The sequence below is a fragment of the Stenella coeruleoalba genome, assembly GCF_951394435.1.
Source record: "Stenella coeruleoalba genome assembly, chromosome: 4".
Lineage (NCBI taxonomy): Eukaryota > Metazoa > Chordata > Mammalia > Artiodactyla > Delphinidae > Stenella > Stenella coeruleoalba.
Window position 1 is genome coordinate 65,523,077 of NC_137149.1, and position 24,534 is coordinate 65,547,610.

Below are 24,534 nucleotides of genomic sequence, written 5' to 3' on the forward strand. Positions count from 1 at the left end.
ACATTGCCTTGTAGACACCATTTCGAAACCCTAATGACCGGAAAGAATCAATTATTTAAAAAAACATTAATGTAGAGAGCAAAAGATGCCTTCAAATTATAGTTTTGTCTCTCTCTGGCGAAAATCAATCTAAGTTAGAGAAACAGTAATGTCCAAGTCATAGGAGCACACGATGCAGAGAAACTTTTCACAGGACAAATTCTTCACTGTTGCAACTAGGAATTATTGCCAGTAACAATACAATCCCTTCTGCTGCCTTTGTTACACATCTTCAAAGAAGAAACTTGAGTTAAAATTCCAACATTTTTGTTTAATGCCCTGTAAAATATATTCAAGTTTCAAAAGACAGTGTGGTTCCACAAACATGGAAATTTCTTTTTTTTTTTTTTTTTTTTTGGCAATTTCTTTAATATAAGTATCTGAGCAGGCGAGGACTAAGAGAGGTGGGTCCGCACAGTAAAAGTGGTTGATCTCATTGGGTCACAGAAAGACAGATGAAGCGTCAGGATGCTCTGTGCAGACTATTTGCAAAGCTCTCTCTCCCTCTCCCTCTCTCTCTGTCTCTCTCTCTCTCTCTCTCTCTCTCTCTCTCTATATATATATATATATATATGGAAGACCAACCAGGGAGAGACAGGCACATCTGGACCCTCTGTTACCATATAACAAGGGCTTGCAGGTGGCCATGCAGTGGTAATAAACATCACAGTAAGCATATAATAATTTGTGATTACCAGAACAATGAAAAAGTGGAATTGTAAAAAGCAGCCCATGACGGAAATGGTTTTTCTCTTGGGTACGAAATAAGCCAGCATCTTAGGAGTGACCTCGGTGGTAAAACAGAGATCTACAAAGGCGGGGTGACTGAGGAAGAAGTACATTGGAGATTTGAGTCACTTCTGATTAACAAAATCATGCTCACATTGTCGGTTTCTGTAATAAGGTAGATGACTAAGAATACGACAAAAAAGTCAGGTCACAACTCAGCTCCCTCTGTCAGTCCCAGGAAAATAAACTCAGTCACGGCTGTGCAGTTTTTCTTTAACGTTGTATTTTCTTGGCTTCCAACGAGGTCTAAAAAAAAAGAAAAGAAAAATGCATTTGTCTTCGTCATTTATGCATAAAAAAGACTGTATAGCTAACTTTAGTTATCTATAGTCTCAATTGTTTCTAGACCCCATGAATGAGATAACATTTACTATAAAGAGGTGTCAAAATAAAATCTGGGGGCTTCCCTGGTGGCGCAGTGGTTGAGAGTCCGCCTGCCGATGCAGGGTACGCGGGTTCCTGCCCCGGTCTGGGAAGATCCCACATGCCGCGGAGCGGCTGGGCCCGTGGGCCATGGCCGCTGAGCCTGCGCGTCCGGAGCCTGTGCTCCGCAACGGGAGAGGCCACAACAGTGAGAGGCCCGCGTACAGCAAAAATAAATAAATAAATAAAATCTGGAGAGCTCTACTCGATATGAATATTTTACTGTGCAAGAAACAAACTATGATCAAGGAGACTTCAAAAGCAAAAGTGGTAAGAAGCTGGCTCTCAGCAGTGGCAGCTCAGCTTATAAACATGAATGAGGAAGAGCATTTTAAAAAAAAATTGTGATTGGTTACTAGAAACTCACCATCCTTGTGGGGTAGTAGCACTACACGAGCTTACCTGTTTGAGCTGATTGAATAGGAATCTGCAAGATCACACTAACAGAAGGAAAACTTAAGTTTTATTTGTAGGTCAGAATCAGCATTTGAGGGAAATCAGGAGAGTTTCCATTTTGGTTATGTGGCTATGGGTGTTTGGCTTAGGGACATACTCAAACTGTGACCTCTACTTTGGTCTTTCTCTAAGAGAAGTACAAACATGTGGACTTGCAAAGTGTGAAAATACATTCTGAGGATGCAGAAGGATAAGTCACAGTACACATGAAAATGTGTATTTGTAACTTAGTTTCTAATCATGGTTGACTATATTCTTTACACTACCAGACGTAAAATAGATAGCTAGTGGGAAGCAGCTGCATAGCACAGGGAGATCAGCTCGGTGCTTTGTGACCACCTAGAGGGGTGGGATAGGGAGGGTGGGAGGGAGGGAGACACAAGAGGGAAGAGATATGGGAACATATGTATATGTATAACTGATTCACTTTGTTATAAAGCAGAAACTAACACACCATTGTAAAGCAATTATACTCCAATAAAGATGTAAAAAAAAAAAAGGAAGTACTTTATAAAATTTTATTTTATTGACATATAGTTGATTTACAATGCTGTGTTAATTTCTACCATACAGTAAAGTGATTCAGTTATATATATATATATATATATATATATATATATATATATATATACACACATTCTTTTTCATATTCTTTTCCATTATGGCTTATCACAGGATGTTGAATATAGTTCCCTGTGCTATACAGTAGAACCTTGTTTTTTTTGTTTTTGTTTTTGTTTTTTTCGATATACGGGCCTCTCACTGTTGTGGCCTCTCCCGTTGCGGAGCACAGGCTCCCGACGCGCAGGCTCAGCAACCATGGCTCACGGGCCCAGCCGCTCCACGGCATGTGGGATCTTCCCGGACTGAGGCACGAACCCGTGTCCCCTGCATCGGCAGGCGGACTCTCAACCACTGAGCCACCAGGGAAGCCCAGACCTAGTTTTTTATCCATTCTATATATAATAGTTGGCATCTGATAATCCCAAACTCCCAATCCGTTCCTCCCCCAGACCCCCTCCCCCTTGGCAACCACAAGTCTGTTCTCTATGTCTGTGAGTCTGTTTCTGTTAAAAGGAAGTGCTTTTTAAAAGAAGATGTTACTCCTTTAAAGTTTAGTGAAAACCACCTTCCAATTTCACAGTATGCTTTGAACCATGAATGAAAATAATTTCTTCTGTTTCTTTCTTCTGCTCTAGACAAGTGAATTCTTGCCTGCAGAGGTAAACAACCTTTCCTTTCATCCACCCTCCTGCTTTCTGATCTCAGAGGGACTGGTATCATATGTATCTTCTTTTTTTTTTTTTAGCAGAAATAATTGTTTAAGTAGTTAACACGAAGGAAAGGTTTCAATTTTTTTCATTGTGTCTATACACCAAAAGATGGCCATAATGAGTAGAAAAAAAAGCTACTAGATAGATAATTGATGGATAGAGAGATAAAAGATAGATAGATTCCCTCTCTCCAAAAAAGAAAATTATGCTTGTGGCTGCATAGAAAAAAAATTTCTAAAGGGAATACTTCAAACTCCTGACTCTTTCTGATGAGAGATGGAGAAGGGTACAAGGGATGGGACGTTCATTTTTTATTTTATTCATTTTGTTTGCCTTTTCCTTATGAATACTTACTACTTTGATAATTGCTTAAGCACAACTTAATTTTTTTAAATACAAATACTTAACCATGGTAGTTGAGGCCAAGGGAATTGTGAAGAAGTATCTCTAAAAGACAAACTAAACTTGCAACCAGTAGATGAAAAGTCCTGGAGATCTAATGTACAGCATAGTCATTATAGTCAACAATACTGTATTATAAACTTCAAAGTTGCTAAGAGTTTAGATCTTAATTGTTCCCGCCACAAAAAAGAAATGATAATTATGTGACATGATAGAGGCATTAGCTAGAACTCTGATGGTAGTTATATTGCAATGTATAAATGTATCAAATCAACATGTTGTACACCTTAAACTTACACAATGTTATATGTCAATTGTGTCTCAATATAAATAGATAAATAAATAAATAAGAAAAACTAATATTTTCAATAGATGTCTTTGACTTCTAGAATGTTGTGACTAAAAAGTTAGTTCTCTGTAACCTACGGCACCCATAGAAATAATGTTAACCTATTTAATGTAGCTGAGCTACCATATATTGGGGAATAAATAGAGAAGAAATTATTCATTTTAAAATGAATGAGCCAACAGGAAAAAATACTGAATGTGAAGTAACTATAACTTTAAATGGCATACTTAGAAACAGGTAAGCCTAGGATTTATTGTAGCGATTCTGAAGGAAACAGTGCAAAGCGCCTGGTGACACTGATTCCTTATTGTGTTATCTACAGTTCCAATGTTTGACTTTTGTGTTCCTTATTACAACCAGCACTATTCTTACATATATTAGACAGGATAAAGTTGTTTGGTTTTTTGATTTGTTTTGTTTTTTGCCACGTGGTGAGAAAAAGAGAGAGGAGGTGGAGAAAGTTATGTGGAAGGGCAGGTGGGAATCGCTCAGGAAAGAAAAAGATTCCTGAGGTAACTGACAACAAAGACGAATGTGTGTAAGGAACATCTGTGTATAGCTCTGAGGGGGGAAATTATCTCAGTAGAAATAACTGAGCTACAGCTATAGAAAAACAAGCACTAGGAGGCAGTGTACGCCCACTATGTTTACTCTTCAAGAAACATAGTTGGGTGAGACATGGGTTCAAACAATTCCATAGTTTTGCCAGAAGGTGGAGCAATTGTCTTATTGTGGCTTGGTTGCTGTCCTTCGTGAACCTTTGAGTGGGTAGGGGAATTTAAAAACGAAAACACAAAAGTGCATCCATCTGTTTGCCTTATACAATTCTGTAAGTAAGGATTTGGTACTCTGAGAAGTCCTTGTAGCTGATTCTTTAATAGTGTCAACCATTTTGGATATGACTATAGAAAATCTCTATTAATCATCTCAAATTGAAAAGATGTCAGAGAAGAAGTTGACTTATCCTAAAATCAGAAAGAAAAGCCTCTCAACACACCCAAAAGTTGTAACAAGGAAAAACATTTCGCCCAGTAACTAAAATCACTTTGGACAGTGCCTGTTGCTTCAAGAATCTTCAAATACGACCTGTGGTTGGTTATTCATCCAGTAGGTTTAGCTTCTAATATGACTTTAAAACTTTACAGACCATAGCCTTTAAAATTCATCCTAACTGATGGATACCCAACATTGATTCTACCATATTAGACTGAGTGGCTTATTTGAAACTACAGTGCAGAGAGCAGTAGTTGGCTTGAAAACAATAAAATAATAATGATAATCATTTTTCCTCTACCCTTCTTTTAGGCTTTGACCAAGAGAGAATAACTACAAGAAACTACTAATTTACAAAACGTGCAGATGACCTAGTTTATTCATAACCATAGGAGTTTTAATTTATTAAGCAGCAATTTAATATAAGCAGTGCCTAGTAATTCTAGTGCACTATGTGTTTTGTAGGAGAATAATGTATTACTTAATGGGGAAGATAAATCTGTCATTGGAAAATTTTAATAATGAGCAAAATTATGTTTGGGTATTTTCATGGGAAGTAATTAGTTGCAAAGTGTCCTTCCCTGAAGGGTGACGGTATTGGTTGCAGTTGTTATTTAGTGGTGAATGACCTACCAGACAACCGACCCATGTCTTACTGCAGAGGAGTGGAGGGGGGACCAGCATGGGAGGACCAGGACCTGGAAGAGAGCTCATCAAAATAAACTCCTGACATCCATTAGCTCTAACCCCTGCCCCCAGCTACCTCAGAGAGGATCTAGAGATGGTGTAGAGGTTGCAGGTGAAGGACTCTCTGCTTCATGGCCTCAGATGACTTGAGCGTCTGCAGACAGCCCAGGTGCCCTCAGCAAATCTCTCTCCCTTTGGCTTGCTAACCTGCCTAAAACCTGTTCCCTCCTTGGGTGAAACATAATTGGGCGAGACATGGGTTCAAACATGCATCAGAGCATCAAAGCATTCGTTCTAATGCAAATGTTAAACCAGATGAGGAACATAATTCACGTGGATCTGTGAGTGCTTGGGCCTTACGTAGTAATTTTGTTATAAATAAGCTTTGGGAACTGACCGTGTATTATTAGAACACTGCAAGTATCAAAAGCTCAATTCAAACCAGCTTAAGCAAGTAAAGAACTCATTGGTTCATAGAGCTGAGAAGGAACCTAAAGGGGCTCATGTGATTAAGGGGAGAGCTTCAGGAATAAGGCCACGTGGTCTGGAACCAACAACTCAGACAGCACCAGAATTTGCTCAGCTCATCTCGCAGCTCGGTTTCTCTCTGGGTGTTGACACAATATTCGATTACTGAAGATGAGTTTTCTCCATACAGCCGAGGAAGATTAATATGGACAGATCTACATTTATGTTATCCTAGCTTAGCAACACCAACAAAAGAGAGATTCCTTCTTTCTTTTAGCATCCATGTATCAATCCCAGGAAAGTCCATGAGTGGCCCAAAGAGTCACATACCCACCTCTTGGACCAACCACGATTGTTGGGAGGCGGTGGCACTAGGATCGGTTCAATCTTGGATATGTGTCTGTCCCTGTGGCTAGAGAAGGACGCCATGATTAAAACTCAAGTAGAGGGTTTCCCTGGTGACGCAGTGGTTGAGAATCCGCCTGCCAATGCAGGGGACATGGGTTCGAGCCCTGGTCTGGGAAGATCCCACATGCCACGGGGCAACTGGGCCCGTGAGCCACAACTACTGAGCCTGCGCGTCTGGAGCCCCTTCTCCGCAGCAAGAGAGGCCGCGACAGTGAGAGGCCCCCATACCACGATGAAGAGTGGCCCCCGCTCGCCGCAGCTAGAGAAAGCCCTTGCACAGAAACGAAAACCCAACACAGCCAAAAATAAATAAATAAATAAATAAATTAATTAATTAAAAAAAACCAAGTAGAATCCCACAAGGTGGAATAAGAATGCTTGCACTGGAAAGGGGAACCATTACTAGACATAGAAGAGACCTAAAACTCTTATTCTTTACTGTGGAGGAAAAAAGTCTAGAATCCATGGCAACCCAGAGCCCTAGGAATAAAAAGGTTAGTAATGAACACTCTCCAAGGTTCAGTATTTCAAAACATTTAGCAGGATCCCACATGCACCTGACTTCCAGCAACACAGACTCTCTAAAATGTCCCATTCCCCACTTCTTACTTGAATGACTTCAACTGTGGCGATGATATTGTGAATCCAAAGCTCTGATTGGCTTTTGAGCAATTCCAAGGCATTTTTGAAGTGGGTGGGCGGTACCAGCAGCCTCATCTGATAGCTGTGGTTTCCGATGTGAACGGTGGTGTCTGGTTTACAATTGGCCTTGGAAATGGGCCAAGGCCATTTTAAAGTGATGGACATGGGTAACGTGTGGGAAAAAAATGTTTCAAAATTTGGGGTACATACGGGATTGACTCAAAGGAGTCCTTAGTGAAAAGACTGGGAAACCACTTCTGAAAGGCATGTCTGGAAAAGGGCAGAAATAGGATCCACAGCCAGGACCATGGGGAAGAAATGAGTGAAGGAGAGAGGGTATAAGATGAATGAGAGACAGTGGGAGACACTGCGGACTAGCTTTATCCATTTCTATTGTTTGCCAGGACACCCTCTTCAGAACACTGCAAACCACCACACAAACTGGAAACCTGGCATCATCCTAAACTCCTTCTCTCCTCTACCAACCCACCCCAATCATTTACCTCCGATCTCAAGGATTCCACTTCCTAATGTCTCTCCTTTTGCCTACTTTTCTCTTGTTTAGTTTAGCCCATCATTATTTCTCACCCAGTTTACCACCACAGCCTCATACCTGGTGTCCCAGTCTCTAATTTTGCCTCCCCACCGCCGACCTCACAACCCCAATCCATTCTCCATGCTCCAGGGCAGTCTTTCTAAAATAGACATTGGATCGTGTTACTTTCTTACTCAAAACTTCAGTGAGTCTGCCTGGACTCAAAATAAAGTCACCGAACACGGCCTCTAAGTCTAATCTCTGCAACCTCTTCTCTCGACAGTTTCCCCATATGATCCATCCTTTGTCCACAGAATGTCTTTCAGTTCTCTTAAGGCAATTTGTATTTTTTTTTTTTTTTACCTTACAGCCTTAATATCAGTATAATGTTGTGCCTTTTTTACCCACTCTCCCCTTCCTCTGTTTTCAAAGGTAGTAAGTTATGGAAACCCAACCAACTAATGATACAACCAATGAGCAGTATTTGTTAGGGTAGAGTCTGAGCTGCTAAAACAAAGGTCCCCCAATATAGTGTAGCTTAAACAAGAAGAGCTTAATATTTCTTGCCCGTGTAATGGTCCAGAGCCAAGGAGTCCTGGCTAGCAGAGCAGATCTGCCGTCCTCAAGTGCAGCTCCTCTCTGGCTACCTTCTCTTTTGCATGCATCCCAGCCATTAGAAAGAACAAAGGGAAAAGAAGGGTTCACTCATTTCTTTTATTTTTTTTTAATTTATTTATTTATTTTTGGCTGTGTTGGGTCTTTGTTGCTGCGTGCGGGCTTTCTCTAGTTGTGGCAAGCAGGGGCTACTCTTCATTGCAGTGCACAGGCTTCTCATTTCAGTGCCTTCTCTTGCTGCGGAGCACAGGCTCTAGGCACGTGGGCTTCGGTGGTTGTGGCATGTGGGCTCAGTAGTTGTGGCACATGGGCTCAGTAGTTGTGGCTCGCGGGCTCTAGAGCGCAGGTTCAGTAGTTGTGGCGCACTGGCTTAGCTGCTCCACAGCACGTGGGACCTTCCTGGACCAGGGCTCAAACTCGTGTCCCCTGCATTGGCAGGCGGGTTCTTAACCACTGTGCCAGCAGGGAAGCCCTCACTCATTTCTTTTAAAGGCATATTTTGAAAGTAGTACAATTCTATTGGCTACAACAGACAAATGATCACACTGAGATTCAAGGAATTGTGGGAAATGTAGTGTGAAGCTGGGCAGACGTGTACCCAGCTAAAACCCAAGTTGGGTTATTGTAGGAAGAGAAGAATGAATATTGGCAAATGGCAGCAGTCACTGCCGTAAACCATTATTCCCCAAGGCATGCAGATGAGCTAGGAGGCCAAAAAAAGACTGAACGACTTTTCAAGTTGTAACCCCTTTTCTCCCCACCTCTTTAGAAGCAACACCAGCCCAGTATAGGGAAGTCACCTGCTGAGGACAGTGGGGTCAGGAGCTCTGAGGTTGGGAAGAGGGCCAGAAGCAGGGCCAATGGTCAGCAAGCACCAATATGGCTGCACTGGTTGTTAAAATACTAAAATATAGCCGCACCGCTTGGGAAAGAATCCCTCCTCTAAGATCTCCTAAATGCCTGCCTGCAAGCCTGGCCATGCCAACTCCTCTCCTGGGATCCTCAGACTTCTTCCATGGTCCAGCAGCTAAAGGATTAATGCCTGGCACAGAGAGAGACCCGAGAGATTGAACCCTCTCTGCTGGATAAGCCATTTAATTGATGCTGATTGTTGATAATTTGGAGAACACCCCTGGCCAGAAGTCGAACATCCAGTGGCCTTCCTCAGCCACTGAATCCACTCCAAAATAAAGACAGAAGTGCAATGGACAGAAGCTACTGAACCTCATCTTTATTTTCCTTTTGAAATCTTGCTTGTGATGAATTGGGAGATTGGGATTGACATATATACACTAATATGTATAAAATTGATAACTAATAAGAACCTGCTGTATAAAAAAATAAATTAAATTAAATTTAAAAAAAAAAAGAAATCTTGCTTTAGATACAGAAAACTTGAGATTGAGTCAGATTTCTAAGACCTCTAACATCAGTGAATATGACCCCTGTGGGAGATGTTTATTTTGCTAGAGGAGAAGAAGGCTGAGCTCATGAGGAAGAGAGGCTCAAGTTATGTGTCCAAAACAATGCAAACAAGACTTTAGGAAATCAACATGTGGGAAAGCCGGAATTCATCTAATAGATAGTCACCCAAGGGCATCTTCAGACCACCGAATTCTTCTTCCAGCTGGGATACGAGTGTGATGGAGTGGGAAGAACACTGGATTTGGGACCAGAAGGCCCTGGTACTAGCTTGGAAAAGTGGAAACAACAGGTTTGTAGACTGGTTCCCTGATTACAATCTGTACAACCAGTCTCTACAGCTGTAAAACGAGAGAGAATAGTATTTACCACAAAGCCCTATGAGGGCCGAATGAACTAGGGTGTGCCGGGTGCCGGGCATGCAGTGGGCACTCAATCAAAGTAAGTCCATGTTTCTTGTCACTTCATTCTCCTCTCTTGTTCTCCATCTTCACCCTGTCCTACTCCTACCCATCTCCATGCCCCACCCTGAGCTCACACTTGCACAGGAATTTGTAGTCGGACCACAAACAGGTCACTTAATATATATGTCTGAGTTTTCCCACATGAAAAGCAGGGATTATGCAGGATTTCTTGTGTGATGAAATTATTAATGTGAAGCAGGATACAGATGTGGAGGGCTGTTGTTTGTGGTCAAGAGGAGCAAAAGGAGGTGACAGATTTACATAATTTACCATGCATATTGCCATCGTTTCTATAACAGAACTTGCAAAACTACCTACACTAAACATTTCAGATTACCTCTGGATTAAAGCAAAGATCTGTGATACTAGATATGCCAACCATTTGTGTCAAATGATCCCGTCTTTCAGAATGTGCCTGGCCCAGAGTAGACACTCAGTGTTTGCTGAGTAGAAGAATGGATTTATAATGAATCCACTGACTCTGTAAGGCAAGGCAGCATAAAGTAGAATGTACTTAAGGTACGTGTGGGCTGATTGCATACCAAACCCAGACTGATGCTTGAAGAAAGAAAAATGGACCAGCTCGTGAATTATGCTGAAGTTTATACTTCTCCTCAAACTGGTAATTGCTTCTGCTTCAGTCATTCTCAGTTAATAGATGAAAATGTATGCTTTCCTAAATATATATTTGAATTTCTAAAGTCTTGCATTTCATACCAAGAACGAAATTTCACTCAGCATTTTCACTTACTGAAAGGAAGTAACCGATGAATAAACTTTGTTTTTAAAGAATTACCTTTTGGAAGGGAAGTAGAAATCTATAAATAATTCATGAATCTGCAAATGATTTTTCTGTGTTTCTTTAGCATCGCTCACATTAAAACACCTGGCCCAGAGGTGCAAACTACTCCTCTTCTCTACAGATCCATCAGCAAGTTACTTGTTGAGTGTCTTCTGGACTCTGTCAGAGAAGTTTAAGGAGGTGGCAAAAAAACATTAGAGAAAAGGGAGGGATGTAATCAAGCATTAAGTTCTAACGTTACAAATAAACCATATCCCTTTAAATTAGATGCTTCGAGGGGCAATGCTTAGAAGGTTAGGCAAAAAAGAGATGTTTGTAAGTATTGCCTCAAGAAGGGCCTTGTGGGATTTAGGAATTTAGACTTGATTCTATAGCAACAGGGAGCCACTAAATACGTTCAGTGCCGTGTGGGGTGACGGAGATCTATATCTTGGAAAGATGATGCAGGCAACTTGTGGAGGATGAATTGGAAGGGATTAGCCTGGAAGGGAGGTACCGAATGAGGAGGCCATTACAGTAGCACGGGTCAACAATGGGGGATGAGGATGAGGCGGGCTGCTGAGCTCAGACCACTTCAGTGAGGATGCTAATTGAAGGCAGGTCCAAGTAAAGCGATGGGAGGGGATTGATACATTTTGAGGACAGGCAGTGGAGAACACTTAGGAGTCGGGACTGACGATAGGATGTAAATGGGTCTTAAACAAATTTAAAAGATAGGTTAATCTCCGGGGTGAAGTTACACATTTTTCCATTTAATCCTTGCTTCTTCTCCTGATATTTTAATTAGAAGGGTAGTTAATTCCTGTTCCGTACGCATAGGACACCGATCTGATTTTTATTTGTTTAAATAGTAAAATTTGGAATTTTTCATCTCTATTCTACAGGTTTCAGGAAACTCATCTTGATTTACGCTTTCGAACACCTCCATTCCCCTGGGCCAGTACCAGGGGTGAGGCCTCTGGAAGCGAGAGGGGAGACAAAACTTCTTTTATTTGCCCTAAAACCCTAAATCCTTTATTATTGTTGAGATAAAGTGAATCTTGTTCTATCGATTTTGGCAAAAAAATAACACAGCTCACTTAAACAGAGTTCACGTTTTAGGACCTCAGAACTTAAAATTACTACATTCTTATTGCTCATAAAGTTCTGCAGTATAATATTGTGTTCACAGAGTGTGGTCTGTGAAGGTTAAGACACAGGCAGACATGGTTTTTTCCTTTCAAAGATCATGCAATTTTTTATGATTTCTAGTTACAGTTAATCATACCGTTTTCATTTATATTAGTAACAAGAAATTTCCTTTTAACATCAATTTATTTAGGTAAAGAAAACTAGGTTAATGAAAAGAAAAAGAAAAGTTACACAGGAGGTTCTCTGATGTGTGCAAAATTGTGAAGGTGGTAAAAAGTGAATGAAGTTTGGGGAACACTAGGCAAGGAGGCAGAACATGGGGTTCCAAGGCAGAAGATTCAAGTCTCAGCTTGGTTATAAATAATCATGGCTTTAAACCAGTTGGGCAGTTCAGTTTTACTGAATCTCATCCATGAAATGGGGACAGTAACATCCCCCTTGTAGGGTCTTAATCCAAAGAGACAAAGTATGTGACGGCACCTCGAAACCTGCCAAGTGCATTGAGAACGTCAGCTTTCATTGTTGTGACAGGGGTGGCAGGCACTGATGTTCGGCCGCTGATTTACAATTGCTTTTCCAGAGGCAGAACCGTAGCACAGGGACCTCACCTCCCTGGCACTGTGTATGGTGCCCTAAAATGCATCTGTTGCTTCCTGATGATGTTATCAATCTTTAGGGGAAGGAACTTATTGATTTGTTTCTCTTAGAAGTGCTTCTGCGAATTGATCTGGCCGTTTTGATGTTGCAGGCTTGCTAATGCCTCGGCCGTCCCTGGCTGTGGTTGGAAATGATCCTGCTGCAGGGAAAAGAACGGATCATTCTGACACTCTGGGGTCTGGCCTGGCTCCTCCAGGTCTGAGTGGGCTCAGAGCTGATGTTTAACTCCCGCAGGGCTCTTGTTCAATAACAACCAGGGGTCTCAGAACGCGCTTCTGCACCCAGCTGTAGTTGGGGCTGGGGGACATGGGTATTTTCATGTGTATTTTCCTTGTTTAAAATAGCCAAAGGGACTGCGGCAAAGGATGTCATGTGTTCCCTGAATGTGTAACTCATTCCTATACTTTTTTCCATTCCAAACATAGGTTCAATGGAGGCAGCAGAAACATTGAATAAAGTGCATGGGGTTTTAAATGCAAGTTTCCACAGCAGCAATCTCTTGAAAGTTTTGCATCCCCCTCTAAGCCTCAGTTTATACATCTGGAAAATGGGAGTAATAATACCTATCTATAAGATTGCTGTGAGAACTAAATGAAATAGCTCATTCTCTGATTCAATTGGGCCGCACAGCAGGTTGTGGACCTATCGGTTAGTTTCTTGGGACATTGTTGGGCTTTGGTTAAGTACAATCCATTTATCACCTGCAACAGATGTCTCCAGGCTCAGAATGGAAAGTGTTAGCAACCCTGAATCAGTCTACTGTAATGTTTACCAAAATGAGATGGTGACGTGGGCACTGAGCTGGGGAAGAGGCATTGACCCTCTGCTCCTAGGAGAAGGTCATAAAGAGGGAAGACCTAATGATGTAGTCCTTGTCATTTGGGGGCCACCTCCTAAACTCAAGCCCTTATGGCTGCTTCTGGTGATGTTCCTGTGAATTGGGCTCTGAAGAAGGCTACCTGAAAGAGAAGTGATGGACAGGGAGAGGAGCACCCAAAGTAGACCCCATGGGATCTCACCCACTTCCAGAGCACCATGGAATCCTTCCTGTTCCAACTCCTCAGGTCCAGTAGGCACCTGGCACAGGTAAACACTAAGTAAGCATTCGCTGGCAGAAGGATGTGGTTTAGAATGCACACAGCAACAAAATGCTCTTGAATATTTAATCACACACAAAACTGTGCACAAATACTGCCTTGTGCCCCATCATGACCCTTACAGGGAGAGGGTCCTTCATGAGGAAGCTTTTATGCTCTAAAAGCATGAGTAAGCACAAGAGTGCTGTGTATAACCAGGTACAGTAGAGCAGAGTGGTCTCTGGAATCAGGCTGATTTGAGTTCAAATCAAATTCCAGTTCTGCTGCTTACCAACTGTGGGAACTTGAATAAGCTATTTAATCTCTTTTAAATCCTGGTTTCCTTATCTCTAAAATGGAATAATCATAGTACCCATGTCATAAGGTAGCCGCCAAGATAAATGAGATAACACATGTAAAGTGCTTAGCACGGTTTCTAGCACATGATAAATCCTGCATAGAAGTTAAGTGTTATTATTATTATTGGCCGTTAGTAGTGGGTTTCCTTTGTCATGAAGTAAAACATGTTTCTAGACCTGCTGCAAGGAGGTTATTTACTGGGCACTTAATCAAGTCTTTGGGAAGGCTGCTTCATGTCTCCTTGTAAGGTGTTTTGAGAAGTATAGATGATGCTTGTATATATGTTTTTGCAAGAAGACACAAGTTGCATTTTGAGGAATTGATTTTTTGGCCTTAAGACAATTGGGTCTTTCTGTTAACCAGGATTCTCCTGCTCAGAACGTTTCTACATAGAAGGAGAGAACCACATCTAGATGATAACCCTGTGGTTACTTTCTCTTTGAGGGACTGTCCTTCAGCACTGTTAGCACTAAGATTGGTTAGGACTGGTTTTCACGTCATTCTACTGGAAAAACCTGTTCTGGGATTTCCCAGTGAATCACAGACAAATTAGGCAATTCATATGGGTAATACCCAAGTCCATCAATGTATTCCAGGGGAAAATAAAAACCTTAAATGGATATCATACTAATGGTGCTGTGAAATGATTATGGACTTTGATGACAACAGACCTGAATTATCTAATCCATCTGCCACTTACTGGCTCTTTTAAAAAAGGATTTAAGTCTATCCAACCTTGTACATGTAACAGCCTGGAATGTCATTCTCACACCCCCATCCATCTGGTGAGTCCTACTCTACGTTCAGCACAAATATCAAGGGCAACTCTTATTTATCAAGATAGTGGTTCAGTTGTTTAACACAAACCAAACAATTGCTGGTGTAATAGTTTATTTATTTCTCTGTAAAAATTGATAGAGGATAATAGGGTGGGTTCTACTCTAAGAACTGGTCCATGGGCTCAGGAACCTTCTATTTCACCACCACATCTACATTCTATCACATAGCAAAAGGAAAAGAGGTTGACAGCAAGCAGCTTTCTTTAAAGGGCATGACTAGAAGTGGCACAGATCCCTTCAGCTCTCATCCTGTTGGCTAGAACCTAGGCATATGGCCATGTCTAGGTTCAAGGGAGGCTGGGAAATGTAACCTCTATCTGGATGCCCATGTCGCAGCCAGTCAAAAAGTCAAGGGGTTCTTTCACTAACTGGAAGAAGAGGAGAATACTTATTAGCTAGAATTAGCAGTCTCTTGTCACGTTCTTCCTTTCTATTCAAGGAGCCATTAGGAGCGTAGGAACTGCGTTGCATTCCTTTTGGGAAACCAAATACTACAAAGCCATTAAAAATAAGGCAGATCAACAGATTTTGATAGGGAGTGACCTTTGGGATATATGTTGACTCTTTTTAAAAAGTACAGAAATTAGGTAAGCCGTCCCATTATACTTAAGAAAGATACAAAAGAAACTACTAAGTCTGGTAACTTTGAGGGGGCAGAGGTAGGAAGAAGATATACTTTTCACTGACCCCTATAACTCATTTGAACTTCTACCTTGTGTGTGCATTACCTATTTTTTAAAACTTTGAAATCACTGAATTTTTTAAAACTTTGAAATCACTGAATTATTCAGATATGATTCTATTACTTATCACAAACTACTTTTTCAGCAAGTAGGTGTGAATGACATGGAAACTAGTCCTAACCAATCTTAGTGCTAACAGTGCTGAAGGACGTCCCACCAAAAAGCAAGTAACTACAGGGTTATCATCTAGATGTGGTTCTCTCCTTCTAAGTAGAAACTTTCTAAGCAGGAGAATCCTGGGTTAACAAAAAGGCCCAATTGTCTTAAGGCCAGAAAATCAACTCCTAAAATGCAACTTTTGTCTTCTTGCAAACTCATATCCTAACATCATCTATACGTCTCAAAAGACCTTACAACAAAACATGAAATAACCTTTCAGGTGGGATACCCTAATTTCTGCTAATAAACGTGTACTGAAATTTTAGCCTTTTGTGAATTTTCAAGAAATGACTTGTTTAAGATGTTTCAATGAACTTGAAGAAAATCTCAGCATAAGTGAATGAATGCCCACAGACATTTTCAAATATCCTTTAAATTTGACTTATTTTCCTTCAATAGAAGGCAAGAGTGCCCCTAGAAGGAAGTTTCCATGCATGACTTTTTGAATATATGGTCAGGTATAGGGATGGTTAAATATCTGATTATTTTAACAGTTCTCTGGACTTTCAATGATTAGATTGAAAAAATTACTACAGTGTAAGGTTTCAGCTTAAGAATTTTTTGCCCATTTTGTTTTAAAATCAATACTAGAGAACATACATTCACTAGACTTTAAAAAAAAAAAAAGGATAATTGCTTAAGAAAATGGTCATATTTTTCACTCTCTCTCCCCTTTGTTAATTTATGTTGCTCTGACTTAAGACTAAGATGAAGGTGTATATGAATTATACCTGCAAGAAATCAAGGATATCACAGAGGAAGACAAGACATGGGTTTCCTGTATTAGTCTCTGCTTTAAAGAAAAATTTTTTTTTTTTTTGGCTGCTTTGGGTCTTTGTTGCTACACGTGGGCTTTCTCTAGTTGCGGTGAGCGGGGGCTACTCTTGGTTGTGGTGTGCAGGCTTCTCATTGCGGGGGCTTCTCTTGTTGCAGAGCACGGGCTCCAGTAGTTGTGGCTCGAGGGCTCAGTAGTTGTGGCTCACGGGTTCTAGAGCGCAGGCTCTGTAGTTGTGGCGCACGGGCTTAGTTGCCCCGCGGCATGTGGGATCTTCCTTAATCAGGGCTTGAACCCTTGTCCCCTGCATTGGCAGGCGGATTCTTAACCACTGTGCCACCAGGGAAGCCCTGCAATGGAATATTATTCAGCCATGAGAAAGCAGGGCATCCTGCCATTTGTGACAACATGGTTGGACCTTGAACACGTTAAGCTAAGCAAGATGTCAGACAGAGAAAGGCAAGTACCATATGATATCACTTAATGTGGAATTTAAAAAAGTAAAACCTTAAAAACAGAGTAAAATGGTGGTTACCAGGGAATCGGCGGGGAGGAGGTTAAGGGCAATGGTGTTTAAGGGTACAAACTTGTAAAGAAAATGAACCATAGAGATCTAATGCACAGTGTAATGAATATAGACAATAATACTGTACTATATATAATGTGATAAATATCACTATATCAGCAATCATATTACAATATATAAATGTATCAAAGTAACACAGCTATACACCTTAAATTTATACATTACATGTCAAATTTGTTCAATTAAAAAATCGAGATATGATTCACATAACATAAAATTCACTCTTTTAACCTGTACAGTTAGGTGGGTTTTAGTATATTCACAAAGTTGTATAGCCATCATCAGTATAAATTCCAGAACATTTTCATAACGCTCTCTATCCTTTTTAACATTGGCTTAAGGTGTCAGCAGGCAGGCTAAGGGCAGTGCTGGGTTCTAGGCTATTGCCTCAGTGATTCCTCTGGACTCTGGGACCTCTCGGAGATTGATCAGGGCTTTGGAATCAAAGGGACATTGATTTGGAGCTCAGCTCTTGCGCTTACCAGCTCTGGGGTCTTAAGCAATTTGCTCGGCCTCTCTGTTACTTGGATTTTTAAAAATGAGAACAATATTATCTACCTTAGGAATTTTGAAAGGTCATAATGCATAACAAATGCTAAACAGTTAGCCAAGTACCTAACACATAGTAAATACTCCAAAAGCACAATATCTTATGCCTCAGACAAAGCAGGTTTACACTTCACTTTTGTCCGAGGTAGCCATGCCTCTAGGGCCTTAAAGAAATTAAATTTTACACTCAGACTCTTCCTGTTCTGAAAATCGCCCCTTAAATCATTGGATAGCAAATAGCAAACAGTCATCCACTTGGTTCCCTAATGAAATTATGTCCAGGTAAGAAGACTTTATTTCCCCCTTGATGTCTGACTCTCCCCAGAGGGAGGTCTTTGACATCAAATGCAAGGCTAAAGTAACATCGTTGTTCAATCACTTGGCCTCGGGGTATTTTAACAAACTAAATAGCTTCAGGTTCAGACAAAAGATAAAGTGAGTGACAGCCCAGAAGATGAAGAATTCCTTTTCTCATTTTTTTTAAGCTTTTTAGCCTATTGGCTAAGACTCAGGGCTGTGGGTTGCATTCTGGCTCTACCATTATTAGTGGTGTGACTTGGACATGTGACTCAATGGCTTTGGATTTCAGTAGTGTAATAGAAGGAAAGCACCACCTTCATCATAGGGGCTGCGCCGTGGTGCACCCAGCACAGTGCCCGGCCCATGCAGATACTCAACAAATATGATGAGGATGTTCAAATCCTGTTGAAACCTTTTAATCACCTCCTGCTCTCCTGTGTTGTCTGTCACCTCCACGTAGCAGTGGTCTTTAAAATCCTGGAGTTTTCTTTGTCCAGCTTTGGGGGCTTGTTTTATTTTATTTTGTCCTTTAAAGGAGCATGTTATAGGACTTGGCTAATATTTCTTCCACCTGTAGAGTAAAATGATTACATGCTCTGGTCTTGATGAGAGATTCTTAAAGTCAGAGCTTTGCAGTGGGGTGGAATACCCTGCTCTCATCAATTAGCCAGGAGCTCCTAGCTTGTGTGTGTGTGTGTGTGTGTGTGTGTGTGTGTGTGTGTGTGTGTGCGTGCGCGCGCGCGCGCGAGCACACGTGTGCACGCACCACAGAACCCTTGGCAGCTTGTGATGCCCATGAACCCCTCTCAAGATAACGTTTTTAAATGTAAAAAAATAAAATGCATAGGATTACAAAAGAAGCCAATTAAAATAAAATTACGAAAAACGTTTTAAAACAAATTGGTGCTGTAATCATGTATGTGCGTCTTTATTAATGTATTAAGTAACAAGATCTAGTAGCTGGTTTAATAATTACCATAATTTCAAATTAATGATGAATGCAAATGACCTATTGAGATAATTTCAAAACCTCTAACACGAAATGAAAGTATCTGTGATTTCACTGGTGACAGTCATAGGTACTAATACTACTACTGTGGCTTCGTTGCCTACATTCATCATTGAAAAAATGCCAAATTTCAGGTAGAGATTAATGAAAATATATATATATGTATTTTTTTCTCTCCTCCTTGAATTCAATCCATGAGCCCAAGGTTAAGAACTCCTGAGTGAAGCCAAGTCTAGCACTACCCAAGATGTCTACTGTGGTGATGGGAACATAGTCACGGACCATCTTCAGACAACCTGCCTATTGGTCTGACCTCTGTACTTGGCTTTCCAATATGGAAGTACTAGCGAGTGAAGGCATTTGGTTTTATTGTCTACAGAGAGTTGTGAGCGGCCACTCTGAAATTAAGGCTGAACAATGAAGGATTCAGGTGGGCTTTGTCATTTGTGCCATTTGGTTTGTCTGTCATGGTGGTGATAAATGAGACTAGAGGTTGACATCTATTCCTGACATCCATTCCTGTCTACCTACCAACACTCCACGGTTCATCAGCGTTAACTGTTCTTTCCCCTTTCACGTGCCATGCCTCCGGCCACTCATTGCCTTGTTCACTTACCAGAGAGAGACTATGAACCGTAGATGTGTTGCCTTGCAGAAAACATTCTCCCTCCTTGTGGGGATCCCAAAGCCCGCCCCCTTTCAGGCCCTGGACTTCATTCTGAATCTGGTTGGGATTCCCATCCCAGTCCTGCTCTTTCTGATGCCCTTTCTAGCTCTCACCTACCTTTCAGAGTCCTTTTTGCAAGGGGAGATCTCTTCCCAGGTCTGGCAGTATAGGACCTCATGGGCTAAAATGAATTCATCCCTTTGCAGAGACTGTAAAGAACAGTTGTTAAGGTGCATGGGCTTGGGAGACAAACCAGTTGGGGTTGGATCCCTGCTGCATTACTACCAGCTGTGTGACCTGGGCATGTTACCTTACCCCTCTATGCCTCAGTTTCCTCCTAAGAAAAAAAAAAAAAGTGGGAATAGCACTTTTCCAGTAGGGTAGTTGTGAGGATTGAATGCTTTAAAGCTTGTCAGCTTAAAAGTGCCTGGCATATAATAAGCACTCAATAAATATTAGTAGTTATTACTTGTCAGCCTTTGGCTGATTCTAGGCTGTTAACTGTCACCCTCAGCAAAGTTCTCCAATTCCACTTTGCATATTCTCTCACACTCTGTTCCTGGGCCATTGACATAAGTGACAACTGAGGGATCTTTTTAATCTTCTGAGGCTTGAGCTAGGGAGATTAAGACAGAATCCAGGAGTTACATAATAAAATAATGTTAAAAATAATATTTGACATTTGCTGAAAACTCCCTGCTCTGCCAGGTACTTACTGGACATCTTATGTAATCCCCCCAACAACCTCACAAGTCTGTACTATTATTCACATTCATGGTTAATGAATCAGGCTCAGAGGGATTAATTATTTGCTGTCCAAGGTCACAGAGTTCCTTTCCCTGGATTGAGGGCCATCTCTATCTAGTCAGATGCCGTCTTTGTAAGGACATGAGGTGAGTAGCAGACAGCTACTGTTTGCTGAGTTATGGGCTCCCCCCTGAAACCACTCTCTGGTTCCCTGTACTCGGCCATGGCGAAGGAGACTTGGCCTAGAGAGGGCTGTCTGGCAGTAACTCATGCAGGTTTTGTGAAGTCACATGTGGTCCCGGAGTTGCCAGGAAAAGGGATGTCTTGATGAGCCAAAATGTAAATTCCTTAGGAGAGGAAAAGTGAAAGTGAGCTTGTTCACACTGTGCAGGGCTCCAAGGAAATGACACAACACAAGAGACATAGTGTCCTGCCACTAGATTCCATCATATTTCAGGAGCATTATTCTGCATTTGATCATAAGCTTGCCTCCAGACAGTTCGCTTTTTGACCAGAGGCAGAGGTGACCCAAAGTAAAAAGAAGTTGATATTTGAAATACTAGAGCTGGATGCTTCCAGATATTTAAAATACAGTCTTCTGGGAAGCTGGTGGGGAGGGGGCGTGGAGAGAGGGAAGCATGTGTTCCTCACCATATTCCAAAGTTTCCCTTGTCCTGGAGATAAGTTGCTCAAAGCAGGTCACGGCCAGGAGAAGGGAATTTGGGGAAGCTTATCGAGTTTAGCCAAATCTGAAAGGATTTCTAGGGCCCTCCCTGGGGTTTCCAAAAACTCTTCGTTGGCTATTTGTTTTTCCTCTTCTTTCTCCATCTCTCTTCTTCCCTCTCTCTCCTTATTGTTTTCTTTCTCTCTCCTGGTCTTGCCTTCTCCAGAATGCCCGTCCCACTGTCCTGATAGCAGCTCACAGAGGCTTACCTGGCAGCCCTCAATGCCCAGAGGAAGGCTAATTTTCCTCCAGTCAAGGCCAGGACTGGGTTACCTGGGCTTTGAATGCCCTTTTTGTCAATAGGTTCCTGCCCTTCTTTTTGCCTCTTCCAGACCTTCTAAGTTATATTTACAACTGAAGACTGGGGTCTCAGGGATCTGGAAATTGCTGGCATTTTAGACCAGCACAATTAATGCCATTGTTTATGGAATGCTGTCTTGGAGAATTTACTGAAGGCCATTTAGAGACAGATTTTTTAAAGACTATTTAAAAGTTTTTTAGAAAAACGATTGGAAGTTTGATAAGACCCAAAGGTTTCAAATTTTTTGGTGAACCTGCCTAATCTGATGCACACTATATTTGGATTCTTAAAGTGAGAAGCTCTGATAAATTCAAACCAGATCAGCTGCTAATCCTTAGACCAGAGTTGGCAGACTGTGGCCTCCACTCAAATGAGGGAAGCTGGCTCCTCCATTGATAGAGCCCAACCAGAAAGGTACCAAGGTAAGTACCAAAAGTCCACACGGGCAACTGCTTGAAGAAGTTGACCCAGCCGAACAGTCCAAGAAGGAGGCAGAATTCCATCTTGGGTCTGTGGTGATGATTCCTTCTTTCCCAAAGGGTGTCACTGAAGCTTCCAGAACTGCTCCCATCCCCACCATGCACAAACACACCTGTTCCCAATGCAGTTCCAATGCTGGAACCTTCCCATTTGGGTTTATTATAGTGTAGTTCAGTGGTTCTCATATCCTCTATAGGGCTTGTGAAACACAGATGGCTGGGCCTCACTCCCAGAGTTTCTGATTCAGTAGGTCTCAGATGGGGGTCTAAGAATTCGTGGGTCTAACAAGTTCCCAGGTGATGCTGAGGCCGCTGGTCCAGGGACCACACTTTGGGAACCACCGGTATAGTTAAAGGGCAGGCTCTGGAATCAGATTTCTTGGGCTCAAAGACTGGCCCCATCCCTCATACACGAGAACCTCTTGGGCAAGTTAACCTCTCTGTTGCCTCAGCTTCCTCATCTGTTTAAAAGAAAATAGGGATAGGAATTGCACCTGCTTCCTGAGGTTGTTTTGAGGGGTAGATGAGATAATGTATGGAGAACACAACCTAGTACAGGCAAGTGCTCGCTAATTCCAGTTGTTGTAGATGTTATTTCTCCAAACATACCAACATGGCAGAGCTGCTCTCCGGCTGGTGCCTTCCAGATGCACCCGTCCACGCAAAGACCACACCCACCCACCCTGGTGTCTCTGGGTGCCAGCAGTTTTGGGGGCTTAAGGAGGCTGGACCGCCTGGCCCTCCCCGGACGCCATCGGTCCCGAAGGCGCCTGCACGCCGCACTTTCGAGTGCTTGTCAAAGCTGGGAATTAGAAGGCTGCCTAACCCTGCTTCCTCGGTTACCGAGTCCTCGGAGCCGGAGCCGCAGCCTAGGCACGGATCTGAGCACTTTTATCAACGCCCTCGTCTTCTTTTGTGCTCTGTGACTGGGAAAGAAATAAAAATGGACCAGAAGAATCCCGCCTGCTGTCCCAAGCACTCAATTTTATATTGGCTGGATTTAGCCGCATGAACTTAGATTCGCCAACCCACCTAGGTTTCCAGAGCCGCAGCGGCTTCTAGATATTCTGTACAATTTCCTCTGTCCTCCGTTATCGTTTTTAAATTAACTTTTTTAAAAAAGTCAAGCAAAAATGAGTCAAGAAAAGGTCGGAATAGTTCAGTTGCTAGACTTGCTTTTTGTTTTTATTATCAACAATCAAGTTAATGGTACACTCTTGGAAAACTATATGCACATGTAGAAATATTTCCCTTTTAAATAGAAGCATTCATTTAACACATATAAATAAATTCGAAAATCTGAAACATAACTTATGACGCTTATGTTCACAAACATAGTCCAACAAGAAGGAAAAAATAAAAAAGAAATCAGACAGACATGCACCTGATAACAAAAATATATACCATTGTCTGAACCGTGGTCTCTCTAAACACAAAGGAATTGAACCCGTGAGAACCTTATTATTCCATAAAGACACACCATAGAGACTACAAGAAGAGAAAAACATTATACGGTCACGTAGAGGAGACGGTCTGTACTGATATTAACACGATACAATTGAGTCACAGAACACAGTTGTAGAAAGACACCAAAAAAGTTAAAGCCTCAACATTCAACTAATATCTATAGTTTGTGCCTTTTAAAATAAAAAACAAATAAACAAAAAATCCCAACAGAGATGTCTAAACTGCGAGAAGAATGGAATCATCAATATACAGTCCATCCACCATACAGGATGTGCGTCCATTTCGGATCAAACAGAAATGCAGAGACACTTCTGCAAACTTGTGTGCGCCTCTTTTCCTTGCTGGGTAGATCTCTCTGCAGCCATTTGCGTGGACTGCAATTGACTCCAATCCAAAGCAGTGCCAAAAAGTTCAGTAAAAGCTGGTGGAAGAAAATGCCGGTTGGGGTGTCAAGAGAGAAAAAAAGGGAAGAGTTGCGAGTTATGTGACATCGTTTGCAGAGTTTGAGGATGAAAAGGCATTTCATGTATAGGGCATCTTTCAGGGCCGAGTGGCTGCACAGATTCAGGTTGCGAGCTGCAACTGTGCGCGGTTCGGATGCGCAGATGGCGGGATGCTGTTCGACGAGGTGGGGCTGGCAAGCGGGCGCGAGGAAGTCACCTTGGCCGCGGGGACCATCTGCACGAATCGTCGCCGCAGCGGCCCGAATCCAAGGACAAGAGGGGAAGCGGGGCGTCTGAAAGGCCTTCCTACTCTCCCTGAAGAGGAGCCCCAAGGGAGTCTGTGCTGTCCGGGGTGGAGGTGGGGTGGGGGCGCGGATGAATTTAGGGATTCGCAACATGGATCCCTCAGACAGTGCCAGCCGCAGCTTCCCTCTTCCCCCCCTTACTTTGTTTTATTTTTTTTCTTAGATTTTAAAAACTTTCGGTTTTTTAAAAAATTGTTACTTCCTTTTTTTTTTTTTTAATTTGGGGGAGTTTTGATTACTTTTTTCTTTTTCTAAGCAAGTCACTGAGTTGGTTGTGGCCTCCCACCCCTCTCTCCCTGTCACCCTTCTCGGGCCACAGACACACATTCCCCGAGACAGACATACACCGACACGCAGACACAGCCCCCTGAGATTCCCCCCGAGTCCAGGCCGCGCCGCTCACACCTCCCCGGCGGCAAGCGGAGCCCTGGCCCGTCTGCGCGGCCCTG

At 42.1% G+C, this 24,534-nt stretch overlaps 1 pseudogene across 1 annotated transcript; it reads right to left on the bottom strand.

The window, feature by feature from the left end:
- Window positions 1–261: 261 nt before the first annotated feature.
- Window positions 262–24,178, bottom strand: LOC307185487 (olfactory receptor 5M8-like; annotated as a pseudogene). The gene is made up of 3 exons: window positions 23,827–24,178; window positions 606–1,074; window positions 262–533 (listed from the first exon to the last, which is right to left on the bottom strand). The product of its transcript is annotated as an olfactory receptor 5M8-like (transcript).
- Between the last annotated feature and the right edge of the window lie 356 nt (window positions 24,179–24,534).